General features: G+C 40.9%; 1 protein-coding gene across 4 annotated transcripts in view; it reads left to right on the forward strand.

The window, feature by feature from the left end:
* The first annotated feature begins 400 nt into the window (after positions 1-400).
* The window catches only part of il1rapl1a (interleukin 1 receptor accessory protein-like 1a), a 231,640-nt gene continuing 217,880 nt past the window's right edge, over positions 401-14,160 (forward strand). For 3 of the 4 annotated variants that reach the window (XM_023950645.2, XM_023950644.2, XM_023950646.2), the window contains exon 1: positions 478-969. The gene's annotated coding sequence lies outside the window, so the exon portion shown is untranslated. Of the gene's footprint in view, positions 970-14,160 lie in introns of all 4 variants that reach the window. The other variant, XM_023950643.2, reaches the window with a different exon arrangement.

Below are 14,160 nucleotides of genomic sequence, written 5' to 3' on the forward strand. Positions count from 1 at the left end.
AAAAGCTAAATTCTCCTAAACTCAAATGATTGAAAGAATCAGAAGGCATAGAAACATACATTTTATTGAAAAATAAATTTAAAAATATATTTTTTGTAAGTAAAAAGATTGAATCACCAGACCTCCCAACCACACAAACCTTTTCATTTCTTTGTCATCCCTCCATCTTCTTTGCTCCTCCATCCTCAGTGCGCGAGCGCCTCTTTTTGCGCATCCCTCTGAGTTGACCAGTTTTGAGTTGAGTTGTAGATGTCTGCTGGAATTTCTCGACCTCCCCCTTCCTCCCCCATTCCACTGTTTAATCGATGAGGCTGACGGGCTGTAGGTGCAGCAGCACGGCTGGCTGTTATCGGGTGGTGCACTAGGACCGCGCAGAGCCTCCTCTCATCGTGAGCATTGCATCCACAGAGCGGAGCTGTGAAGGAACCCCCCCATTGGATTTGGCTATTATATTCATACATTTCCTCCCACCCACCCACCCCCCTCTTCCCCATCCCATCTCCACGGCGGCGCGGCTGAGCCGGGATCGCACTAACGAGTGCGTTTTGGATGGTCAAGCGCACCGAGAGAGGATAATTGAGCATGATTTGAGAATTGTCTGTTAGATGTTTTGGTCAAATCTTTTTCTTTTTCGTAAAGTCGTCTCGCCATAATCATGTTTTACTGCCAGTAGTGTTTTTTTTTTGGTTTTTTTTTGCTTGCGTTGATCTGCTTTAATTTCAAGCGTAAAGTCCCATCTGCGCTGGAGCGCGCTTGGCACACTTCTTCACAGGACAGAAACAAAAATCCTCCTTTTCCCCCTTTGCGTTTGGATTTAAACTCTTCACCTGGATGAATGGGCAACCTGGTCAAAGACTCGCACCTGCTCCGTGGAAACATTGTTTTCTGTATTGACCAGGAGTTGTGATGTCCAAAGCCTTTCCCGCTGACTGACACACGGCGCCGCACCGCTTTGGAATCGATTTGAAGGTAGGCCAGCTCGCCTCATCTCCTGCCTGCGGACAAAACGCCACTTTTTCTTTTTTTGCGTGGCATTTCAGAAAGTTTGCGGGGCCTTACTTCAAACAGACTCTATGGTCAAGTAATTAGGAGTGACAGTGCATTTCTGTCTCGCACTTTTGGCAGTTATATTTATAAAAAAACAGCCATTCTTTTTTATTTTCATTTCAAATCAACTCAATAGTTCGGCTCCACTGCAGCAAAAGAGTATGTTAAAAGAGGATTTAAACATTCATAAAAGGATTTGATGAATAATTAAAGTAAGGATGTGTCGCAGTGTGAGACTAAATTCCCTCCACCTCCCCTTCTTCTCCTTTATCTGTCCCCCCCCCTTTTTACCTTTTCTTTTCTTCCTTTATTATTGGTTTCAGTCTGGTAGAGTTGGCTTATTATGGTGCGTTTGCTACGATCACGGGATTCTCCAGCCCTCTGCAGTGCGGTCTCCTTCACCCGGCTGCGGGGCTCAGAGCTCAAAGGGGAGAGGATTTAGATAAACTAAAGGCGCGCGCGCACGGGGCGGGGAGGGGGGGGGAGTACAGCTTCTGTCAGTATAATTCAATGCAAAGTGTCTGAGTATAATTCAATGCAAAGTGTCTGGATGAAGCGCTGGATGAGCTGGATCCGCTCAGCTGCGCAAAGGAGGCGCGCAAAAATAAAAATAAAAAGATCACCCTCAAACTTGCCGCTCGTCCTTGATCCTTTCTCGTGGACTGATACAATTTTCAATGATTGCGCGTGAGAGTGCGTCACTGTTGCCTTTAAACTCCATTTGAATAAAATGAAATAAAATCCTGCCCACCTTGCGGGGGGGGGGGGAAATAGACTTGAACCGGAATCCTTGGCTTCACACTTGACCCGGTTTGGAGCACACGTGTGCTAAACGCCGATACTGTACAGACGAGGCTGCCCAATGGGTGGGACCACTTTGAATGCCGAGGCATGACGCAGGAATCCCGACAGCAGTTGTTCTCTCCGCGTGATCATGGTGTTCCATCCACTCTAAGCGAACGTAAAGGCGCGCGTGCGCTCTCACGTGCGCACTTTCCCGCTTAGAGGTGAGCCGAAACTTCACGTAGAATTTCTTGAATAAATAAATAAATAAATAAATAGATAAATAAATAAATAAATAAATAAATAAATAAATAAATAAATAAATAATAAAAACCTCCAGGCCACATTTGTTGGTGGGTTTCTCTCTGGATGCACGGCGCCCCGATGAATCCCCCAGTTGTGTGCGATTGGGACGAAGCAGAGTCACGGGGAACTGTCCGTGGTGCTGAAACACACACACGGCTCCTTTTGTTCAACTCTCCACTCACGTCCTCTTCTCATTGGTTTGCAAATATTTGGAGAACTGTTGGGCTGCGTGCACCACTCTCAGTGTGACACCAATTTGCATGTGACACTAATTGCAGTGGGAATATTTGTAATGAGCCACGTGAAAACAGAGCCATGATCTTTGAACATTTGGGCCTATCATTCAACAATGTTTAAAACATTTGATCATACCAACTGTCATATCTGTGCTTACTGTTTTTTTTTGGTCTGGATTCAGTTTGTTTGTCTAAAATATAGGAAAAATCCATTGTATTTATCAGGGGTGTATTGGACTTCATCAATGGATTGACTCATATTTCCTGTCATCCAATTAGATTGATCCGTCTGAGGCAACGTTGTTAATCGAATCAATTTAAACCATTGAAATTTTTATCCAAATAAAATAAATCAATTATATCAATATATATAATCACAGCAGACATCACACATGTGATGTCAGCAAAAAATGAATAGTCCATCACTCATTTCATTTAATCGTGCCATTAAATACGTGACCATACAGTGTGCTAGAATGTTCTTAAAATGTTCCCTTTGGATTAGTTGGATGTGGAAAAACAGTGTGCTGAACTTTAGGAAACCAAAATGTGAATGAATTTGACATGCATTCTTGTTTACTTGTTTGTTTGGACACATATTTCCTTTACACTTAATTATCTTCCAAGAGGAACATGGAATCTGAAAAACATCACCTGCACTGTACCCAGATATTTACCTCTGAGTCCCACTGGTTGACGTTTTGGCTAAAACTCAATTTTAGGTCTGTGGATCGGATCGTTCAGAACAAACCAATATCGGCAATGAATCGTATCGTGAACCACAAATTATGATAGGAATCGAATAGTTTTGTGACAAAAGTTCAAATAACAAGGGAGTGTCGAAAAAAATTCAATGTAGGTCAAGCTTTTGAGGGCACCTTTAACAGCTTCTCCAGAATTGAATGCTGTCTTCACATGCCTGATGATTGTGCTGAATTGAAAGCATTCCTCATGCTGTAATTTCATTGTGAAGTCTACAGGGCTAAACACACAGTGCTCTGCAGTGCGGAGGGTGCACACCATGTCTGCTATAAACACAGTTGGGGAACTGATATATACAGCCTGAGAGGAAATCAAATTAACTCCGGGGGAGTTATGACAGCAACTGTGAATCTAATAATTGACTACACAGCTTTTCTGTGATTACCGTTGCCTGGTTTCATAGTGTGCATGATCTTTTGTGTTTACATAAAGATCTTTTTGTAGCACCAATGCTGAAGGAACTCTGATCTTCAGAAAGGGGGTTTCTTCAGGATACCTGTGGGGTTCTGTCACTGCTGTCATCTGTATGTGTGTGTGTTTCTTGCTGACATTGATTGAATTAGGCTACAAAACAGAAGCCGTGCTTTCTAAAGGAGCAAAAGCGATCCTGTGGTGAAGATTGTCAATAAGCGGCTGGATGGAGTGCAAGTGATGGTTTCGCCGGGGGCAAACAGCCGGTCAAGAGGAGGGAGAATACGCTTAGGCAGACTCCCACTGATCAAGGGAGCAGATTGGGAGCCCTTGGTGCTAACGTCTGTCAGTCCCTGCTGCAGGGGGAGATTAGGGGGCGGAGTCGAGCAGAACTGACCCAGAACCCCTTACTTTCCGCCCTCCTTTTGGCTGTTAATAGCTTTCAAGATGGCTCATTATTTTGATATATCCGAAACGTGGAGATTACTGTGATCAGGTGATGAGAAGACTCAGCATTTTGATGGCTTTGTTTTGAAGGCTGGCTGCTTTGACATGGACCCCCATGGGGCCGGTGACAGCTGAGTTCCCCCGCTGTGGCAGATTGATATTAGTAATTTAAGGGGAAGCTGTCACACACAATCGTCCAGATGGAGAAAGCCGCAGAGCCATGCACTCAACGAAACATTGTTTGTTTGCAGATAATCAGTTGGATGTAGGAGCTGAAGATTTATTCAAGGCTCCAATTTCCAAATGTTCCTTAACGTAACGAGGCATATGTTACATTAACGCACATAATAGATTGTAAATCACATGATAGGATAGTTGGATCAAGTGATAGAAGCTTTTAGCTGGTCTTGTGAAGGCCGTGCCACACAGCCACTATGTACATTTTGCACATTTTCCACGTATGACATTTCGGTCTTTCGTGATACACGCGTGATTTACATAATTCAGTGCTTCTTGATGTATGCAGAGAATTTACATGAATTCAGTTTTGAGCTGTTTAAAATTCTTTGGTTGGTTGAGATTTATGCAGTTAATAGAGTTTTCACGTAGTTTTTATGCAATTGTTAAGGAAATCAACTTTTTCACACATGTTCATCTATGTCTGACAGACTTTTTACACATGTACCACTGATGTAATACTTTGATGTCGCGTATACGGCACACATATCACGTTCAAATTATGTCATTGGCGCACTGATTACTAACAAATAACATACAAATAGCACAATGTTCACGCATGGTTCATGTTCGACGTTGATTTACGTGTTCTATGCGTGGGTTATTCGTACTTCTTCCATGGTTTTAACGGTTCATTCGTGATATATCTGTGAAAATTTCACGTGAAGACCACAACTTTTCTCACTTTTCCACGTATATTCACATGTGACCAATTTTCCTCTGAGCAATATGCACAAAATGCACCCAGTGGATGTGTGACATGGCCTTTATTAATGAAGCTCCAGAGAGCAAAAGAGTCTTAGCGACTTCATTCGTGTGCAGACTCACACACACGCTTTGTGTTTTTGCATAAAGCCAAAATTCCAGAGCTGTTGTGTTTGAAAGCTTAACGTTTTCCTTGTCCCATTAAATCTCAATAAAGCTGGAATAAAACAGAGAGTGAACACATCTTGACTAACAGCCCACCAGTGATGCCGATCAAGCATACTGAATTAGGCTGCATTATCCCAAATTAAGACAATAGCAACCGAGCGCAGGTTTGATGACCTTCAGGCCTGAAATCACTCGACATTTTAAATTATATTGTATTCTTCGAGCAGGCTGAACTTTCATGGGACTGAATTAGAGTTTCTGTTTTCTGCACGGTGCAGATGTGATGCAGAGCAGCCGGGTGGTTTGGAGCTTGGCCTTCATATGTATGGAACCAAATCGGGGCCAAAAGTTTTGAAAACCGAATACGAAAGTGAAAGCTTAAAAGAACTGGCGCTAAAACTCAAAAGAAAAAAATGAAAAATAAACAAATACATACTTTGAAAAGCATAATGATGAATCTTGAATCTTTTTCAGTTTCAAATTTTCTGTTTACAATTTTTTTTTATTTCCTTCTAAGACAAATAGTTTTGTCTTAAATCAAGTGTAACAAAATATTAGTATAAAGTAGGAACTAAACAAAAATACTTGGTGAGATTTTGTTTTTGCAGTAGAGTCTGTTTTTTAATGTCAAGACCAAAGCACTGTGATTTAGTGACTTACTTTTATTATCTTCTCATCTATTTTTATCATTTTTGTGTTTTCTTAAGTAACCATAGGTCAGAAGTAAAGCCTAAAACACCTAAAACTGTAAGTTTTTTTGTTTGTTCATAAAGGCTTTTACTGCTTTTATCACATATCTCCTCATTTCTGTGCTTAGCTTAATGAAACGATAAAAGCCTCACAACAGACATACGATTCCTGATGAAATAAAGATTCAAAGTGTGGCCCTTGATTTAAGTGACCACACGACGCTGGGTGACGGATGCTTGAACTCATTCCTGCTTCATCTCCTCTGCGATAAACTCTGCCACATTGTCGTCTCCTCAACAAACAACAGGGATTTAACCGCGCCGATGCACTCCTTCTCGTCTGCTTTAAATTCCTCTTCTACCTCTGGTACCTTTCATGTAGCTTAACACCTCTGTTTAGTTTCACTTTGATGGCTGCAAAGGTGGGAGACAAAGTAAGACCTGGAAGCCAACAGAGCTCGGCCTTTTATCTTACATAGTAACCTGTCAGTCATTGAAGGATTTGAAATAATGCAGAGTTTTGTCATTTCAGTCATCAGCTTACATTCCTGCATGAAGCTTTTATGCTCACAGCTTGCAAACTTATCAGCTCCTGAAGAGTGAAGGATGGTAGTCGGTCTAAAATCACTACTTTTCTCATTAGTTGCCATTAATTACCTTTTTTTTAATTACAGAGCCCTGGAAATGACATTAAAAAAACATTGTTCCCTCAAATGACTATTTTGTGGCCACAAATTAGCATGTTATTAACATTTTGGAGGCACAACTTAGCATTCTGTGGCCACAATTTAGTATTATGTGCACATAAATAATTATTCTGTGGGCACATATTAGCATTTTATCAGCATTTTATGCACACCACTGAGCGTTTAGTGGGCAGAAATTAGCAATTTGTGCGCACAAATTATTATTTTAGTATCAACTACTAATTTGTGGCCATAAAAGACAAATTTCTGCACACAAATTGCTAATTTGTACATACAGAATGCTACTTAATGCCTACTAAATGCTATTTTGAGCAGACAAATTTATATTTTATTATAATCAACTACTGCAAAAATCTAAATTGTGCACAAAGTGCTAATTTGGGCCCAGAAAATGCTAATTTATGCACCAAAAATACAAACTTGTGCACACAGATTGCTGATTTCGGCCCAAAAATGATAATAAGATGGTTATTTGAGTCAACAAAATGATAATTTTGCTGCACAAAATATTAAAACATTGCCACAAAATGCTAGTTTCTGCAGCAAAACAAATTAATTTGTGCAGAAAAAATAGCAATTTGTGCCCACTTAAAACTGTGCCCACAAAACATTTATTTATGCACACAAAATACCAATTTGTGGACTGAAACTATTAATTTGAGGGAACAATTTCAATGTTGCGTTCAGGCCTAATTTTTTTGCAGCCTATATTTATTTAAAACCAGAGATTGGGAATCCTAAAAATATGACTGTTTAGAAGCCACACGTTAGCATAATGGGCGACGTTATTAATGTCTGTCAATAATCTCTGATCTCACTCTAAATATTTTCAAATTTTCTTAAAGTCCCACTTCAATCATTTTTTGATATATAAGTGTTCTCAGTGGTCTTTCAATTATGATTATGCCGCTTTTAGCAAAAAAAAAAACCAAAAAATTATGTCATTTTTAAGACAGTTTCTGCAGAGCAGCATGGGTTGGTTTGAAATTTGCCTCCAAGTTGTGGTCAGGTCTGTTGGCGTGGAGTAAGCCTACCCGCTCTTTCCGTCATCTATCCTCTATTCATCTTATACTCTCTCCCTCTAGCCTACAGCCCCTTACACCCCCAACCTAACACAAATGTTGAGCAATACTGGAGCTCTTCAGGCGTACAGTTTGGAGTCAGGTGCCAGTCCAGAAGAAGAAAGACGTTCATGGAAGTATTTGTCTGCAAGTGGATGCATCAGAATGGAGCCGAGCAGGAAGCCTGTGACTTGCCGTTGTAGATCCCATATCACCACTAGAAGCTTTTTCCAACAACTGAGTCACAACAAATTAGAAAGAAGAAAATACTCAATTATCTTTATAAATGTCATCCATGAGAAAAACGCTACAAGAACACGGTAAAAGCACCAAAAACACGATTTTCGTCATAGTGGGTCTTTTTAGTTTAGAACCAATGTAAAGATATTTCAATTCAATTCAATTTTATTTACCGGTATATAGCCCAATATTACAATCTCAATGGGCTTCACACCGGTTTTTGTATAATAAACATTAAATCATAAAGAACATGAGGTCATATAATTCACTAGGTAATGGCTAAACTAAACGGGACATCCCTGCCCTTAGACCCTCCTTCGTGGTAAGGAAAAACTCTTAAAAAAACAGATTTCGGGAAAAAAAGGAAGAAAACTCAGAGATGTCCACATGAAGGAGGGATCCCCCCCCCCCCCCCCCCAGGACGGACAGGCGATGTACCAGAACCCTTAAAGACGACTGAGCTTATCTAACTCTACAACTACATGCTTAAATAGTCCAGCAGATGAGCTTCATCCAAATGGAGTTTGTGGACGGCTGAAGGGCGCGAGACGAGCCAGAGGCAGGGTCCACAACCAAGTGTGGGAGCAGAGACGAGCCAGAGACGAGGGACAGCATGGGAGCTGGTCTCAGAGCATTTGCTCAGCATGTTACCAAGCATTGGTTGATCTGTGAGTTTAAACTCAGATACAAAATGGTCAGAAAATGTTATTCTAAGCTGTAGCATGTTCTAATGTAAACTGGAAGGTAATTAGAAAGTGATCTGGAATGATGGGGATATGAGGAAGGACACTCAGCTGGCTAATCTCTATACCATGAGTTACAACAAGGTCCAGGCTGTGCTTGTGACAGTGAGTGGGTTCATTTACGTTTCGTGTACAACCAGCATGATCTAATAAAGCTGCAAAAGCATTTCCTGGACAGTCACTAGGGCCATCAACGTGAATACCTGTTTTCTTCAGAATAAGGCAGATCTTTCTCAGCAGGGTGGCTGGTGTCTCTTTTTTAAAGACAGGCTGTTAAGATCAAACATCTGGGAGGAGTTTGGAGAACAGCTGCTGTTATTTCATACTGAGAGCAGCCGGTTTGGGTGGCTTTGGGAAACTGGCAGGAATGCCAGCTGGAGACTTTCATGAGAAGGTGTGACTGGTGTCTCCAACTGGGAGGAGACCTCTTTAAAGACCCCTGACACACTGATGAAGTTATAGCTTTCAGTTGACTTTGGAACACATTGGTATTCCCACCAGGGGAGCCGAGGGAAGGAGCAGAAAGAAAAAAATGTCTCTGCATCCTTGTTGAGCTTTCTGCCTTAAATTTGTCTGAGAATGAATGGAGAAAGACCTTTCTAAGGTATTGGATTATTGCAGCATGTAATCACCTTTAATTTGAAATCGTAATGTAACTAAAGGGGCACATTAGTACTCTTTTCTTTTTTTTTATAGTTTGCAGAGTTTCTGTAGAAATATGTCCTGCAGTCTGTATCTGTGAACTCTATTAAGATCCTTATGGGATCTGTTCATGATTAGGGAGTTAAAAAGACGCTTCATATGCTGAAAGACAAAAAAAAATGAATTATTGAAACAAAAATAACTATTGTAGCAAAGCAGTCATTTTATGACACAGTCCTAAGCTGAAGCAGAGCTTTGGAGAACATTTTTCTGAACTGCAAAACTGGAGTTTTGAAGGTCATTATCTACTGATAATACAATAATGACTATTTTCTGAGTTTTTTTTCCCTTTAATGAATTATAGATATTAGAAAATTTTTCTTGAGAACCTTAACCATAAATATAAGCGTACAAAATGCATGGCCATTGAGTGTGCGTAAATTTAAACCAGGTTGAACTTTGGCCAATCAGGAACGTAGATTTGGTAGTGGCGTATGGATAGCGTCCCTTTTATTTAAAGGCACACAGCCACTTTTTCCATTTAAGTCTTTTGTGATACACGCGTGACATACGTGATTTAAAAGTGTATCCTTGTGTAAAAGTGTAGCGATTGTCATTTGTCGTTGTGCCCAAACGTCCGTCAAGGGTTTTGGCCGACGTGAATTCAGTTTTGAGCTGTTCAAAACTTTGGGTCGGTTGAGAATTACGCAGTGATTCATATTTTACATGGTTTAAATGCAACTATTATATAAATCTTACGCAATTGTGCGTGATTCTGCGAGGTGCAAGTTTGTGGCTTTCCACAACCGTTCCACGTATTTCAAACAGGCTTTTCACGCCGATGAATACATTATATATCGCATATACGGACCACATATCACGTTAAAATTATGTTTTGGCCTAGATTGGGCTTTTATGTTAATTTGCGTGTTCTTTGCGTGGTTTATTCGTACTTCGTCAGTGGTTTTAACGTAGATCATTTGTGATACACCTGTGAAAATTTCATATAACGACCAGAACTTTTCTCACTTTTTCCACGTGTATTCACTTATGACCAATTTTCATCGGTGGTATGCACGCAAAATGTGGCTGTATGACATGGCCTTAACGGAAGTACCAACTGGTTTAAAATTAATCATGTTGGAGAAATGAATATTGGCTGTTTGTGTCCTGCTGGAATTCTCTGACACCAAGTCTTTCACCTATCGGAATAAAGCTGTGAAGGAAAAAAGCCTGGAGTAAGATTGTTGATGTATGTTTTCTTTATTATCATCCTAACTGCTGTTTTTTAGGACTGCACTTTGAATTTTGTCCACCTACACATTGAAGGCTACTGTGTCGGGATTTTCTTTCCTCCACATACCTTCGCTTGTCTGTTTCTGGCTCGCCTTGCAAGAAATCGTACTGGGCTCCTGTGTCTGTTTTTTTTTAATAATGTCTTGTGTTTTCAAAGATTCACGAGATTTGGACCGCTTTGACATTTCACACCAAGCCTCCTCCAACTGTAGGTGGCAGACATGTGCTAGTAAACAGTAGAAAAAGAAGAAGACGAAGAAGGCCCTCCCTGCTTGTCCAGGGTGAACACCATGGGCTAAATGTGCGTTGAAGAATGTGTGTTCTTGACATGCCCAGTGTGTCCGTAGCTTTAGAAGTAACAGACTAACAGTTTTAGGTTGCTAGCATGTTTCTGAATGACTAATAATTGTCATCCATTTGACAGTAAAGCTCTGGTGTTGGTTGCATATGTCTTTACAGTCTTGCTGCTAATTGCAGAGCTTTATCCTTATGATTTCCCCTTTAGAGCCTCTGCTCTGTGCTTTTCCTCCAGAAGCATTACATGGGTTGGCCTGCGATTCTGTCATGAACCTGTGTTTCGCGCTGTTAATGGACGAAGTGCGGTCGTTTTCAAAAAACAGTCTGTTGCACTGGCAAAGAGCTTTAGATCATTTTCCTTTCTGGCCTCTCGGCATTATTATCCGATGGAGATGTGAGTGGATCTCTAATGAGATCGACCACAAACATTATCCCGACATGATCTAATCTGTAGCATTTCATTAACTCCCTGTCATTCAACATGTGGAGATTTTTATTTTATTTTTTCATCCCACCTCGTTTTCTGTCAGACATTTTGTCCTCTGTTTCAGAGGCGTCTCCTCAAAGTCATCCTCCCCACAGCTAACACTTTAGCAGCTCTATTAAGGATAAAGACATTTTCTGAATGGAGCCTATTTCTAGTATCTTATCTCAGTTTTACGGAGACACACACATCATCATTTCAAGGATTACCTCCGAGTTCTACATTAGCCCGCCCCATTGGATTATGATTATTCTGGCTATTTGGAAGACAAACTGTATGTGGTTTCATTAAGTTTGGAGGACAAAATATCCTCACAGCTCCTCACAGTGCAAAGAAACATGACTTCCAGCCCCGATAGGAGAAAGTAAACTATTTGGGCAACATTGATTATTTCCTGCATAATAATGTGAAAGGATTTTACTTCTGACCTCGTTATTATTATTAATATTATTTTTCCTGGCCGCTTGTACGCTGCCTTTTGCCATTGTGTGGACCGCACCAGCTGTAATGGAATCATTCACTCAGCTGTCACTTTGCATTGGATCTGGGTAAACCGTAGCAGTACCCCTTGGGACAAAACTGAAATATGAGCAGTCTCAACTGACCTGATATCAGGAGAGACCCAAATCATGAGGTGCAAAAAAAAACAAAAAACAAAAAAAAAGAAATGGTCCTCCGTGTCCCTTCCCTCACTAAAGTACCAGTTAAATCTCCTTTTCTCACAAACGAAAATCTCATTTAAAGGTGTAATTGAATGATTACATTTTTATGGCAGGAAGTGCTGAAATGAAATCCCAGCAGTCATGGTACTTAGATGCAGGGATTTTTAGCAGTGTAAAAGATGATGGTTCAAAAACAAAGGAGGAAATTTGTTCAACTTGAAACTATTATTACTATTTTTACTTAACCCTTGTGCTATCTTAGACACTTTAACATTGGGAGTTGGGTCATCTAGACCCCACAAGACAGTGCGCTGAACCTTTCAATCATTTGTGAACCTCATTAGTGTCCATGGATTACATGAAATCCTCTCCACGTTTATCACCCTTTGACATGGTAGGAGAACACGTCAATGTACGGATCGGGTCATCTGGACCCCATAGGATAGCACAAGGGTTAAAAAAAGATCGTAAAATAAATCTAAAATCCAAAGATATATTGCATTGCAAAATATAAAATTGACAAAATGTAAAGATTAAAACAAGTAAATGAGTAAATAGGTAGAAGTTTATTCATGTAGCACTTTTCACAGATCAACTCCCAAAGTTAAAACAAGATAAAACTAATACAAACCGCAAATACTGTAGGTAAATACAACAAAACATACTCTAGTATGATTGGTAAAACACAAATAAAAGATAGCTAAAAGATGAGGAAGGGAATCCAAAAGCTCTTCTAAATAAAAACATCTAACTTGAGTTTTAAAACACTCGACTAAGTTCCACAGTTGAGGAACGACTGCTTGACCTTTCAAGCAGTCGTTCCTCCCGTGCCGTCTTTTTGGAACGCTTAACCTTTGTGATGAAGAAATTCCCTCAAATAAATGAAGAGAGCCTTAACGACCCACACTGATGAAAATGGTGTTTTTCTGTGTTTTTAACATGTACTTGTGGCCTTTTTCTCATGCTGGAGGACACATATAAAGAAAATGAAGATTCAAATTTTATTTCTGAGCATTTCCTTATTCAAATCGATGTAAATCAGGAGCAGATGAGAAAACACAGTTGGAAAAGCTTGCAAACGTGACATGGAAGTTACAGTCAGCTCCATTCTGATGCGTCCACTTTTGTTGACCAGATCCATGTACGTCTTTGTTTTTTTTCTCGTCTGAGCTGGAATCCTAGAACTGTACGGCTGGATAGCTCCAATATTGCTCGCCATTTTTGTTGTACCCCCATTGTTAGGTTAGGAGTGTGAGGGGCTGTAAGCTAGCAGGAGAGTGTAAACAAAGGGATAATGGGACACGAGGGAACTCCGTGCCAACTGTCCCGCCCACAACTCATAAGCGACTCTCTACTGAACTACTGCAGAAACTATGTCCAGTTTTTTTTCCATTTTCCCTGAAGACGGCATAATCATAACTAAAATACCACTTGTACAATAGGTCAAGGTATGATCAGAGTGGGACTTTAAAGCACAAACGTCTACAAAGTTAAAGAAAGAGCGCTGCATAAAGAGGAAAAGAGAACAAAATGGGGTTTTCTTTCCTTTTCTTAAGCTCCCCTGCAATCACTTTAGCTGCAGTGGCCTGTGTTGTGGTGCAATGAGTCTCTGGGGAGTGGTGACTACCATAAATATTGGCCTGTTTTGAACATCCATCCCTCATGTTGGTGCACATTGTGTGCAGGAAGCTGGCCATTAGTGCCACTGGTCTGTAATGAGAGGGAACAATGTCGCAGCCAACCGTTAAAGGTCTTTAAACATGCTTCCAGTCAGGAGGACACACATGCCAGCAACCCAACGCAGCAAGAGGAGCGCAAATTTCTGCTTGGGATGGAAAGATTTGCGGGATATACACACTTAGAGTGCGTTGAATTATGGATATTGTCTCCGTTGAGTGACATTGGTGTGTGTGTGTCAGAGGTCGTGACATGACGGTGTTTGTTCATCTATCATATCATTTGTGTGTGCGCAGGTTTGACACACAGGTCCAGTCAGTCCTGTTCTTGGCTCTAGCAGTGATCTGGCACTCCTCCCAGTCCTGGAGCTCCTGTCATGCTTCCCTCCCTCTGTACCTCCCTCACTCCTCTTCTTTTTCTCCTCGCGCTTCCATCCACCACCACCCCGCCCCTCTCTTTCCATCCACACACGAGTGCGGATCAGCCCGCAGCAGCCTGTGCAGGTTGCGAGGAGAAAGAGAAAGGTGGGCAGAGGGAGAGAGAGCTGATGCTCTGTCACA

Source organism: Oryzias latipes, chromosome 21 (genome assembly GCF_053564925.1).
Source record: "Oryzias latipes strain Hd-rR chromosome 21, Olatipes_Hd-rR_3.1".
NCBI classification, from domain to species: Eukaryota; Metazoa; Chordata; class Actinopteri; order Beloniformes; family Adrianichthyidae; genus Oryzias; species Oryzias latipes.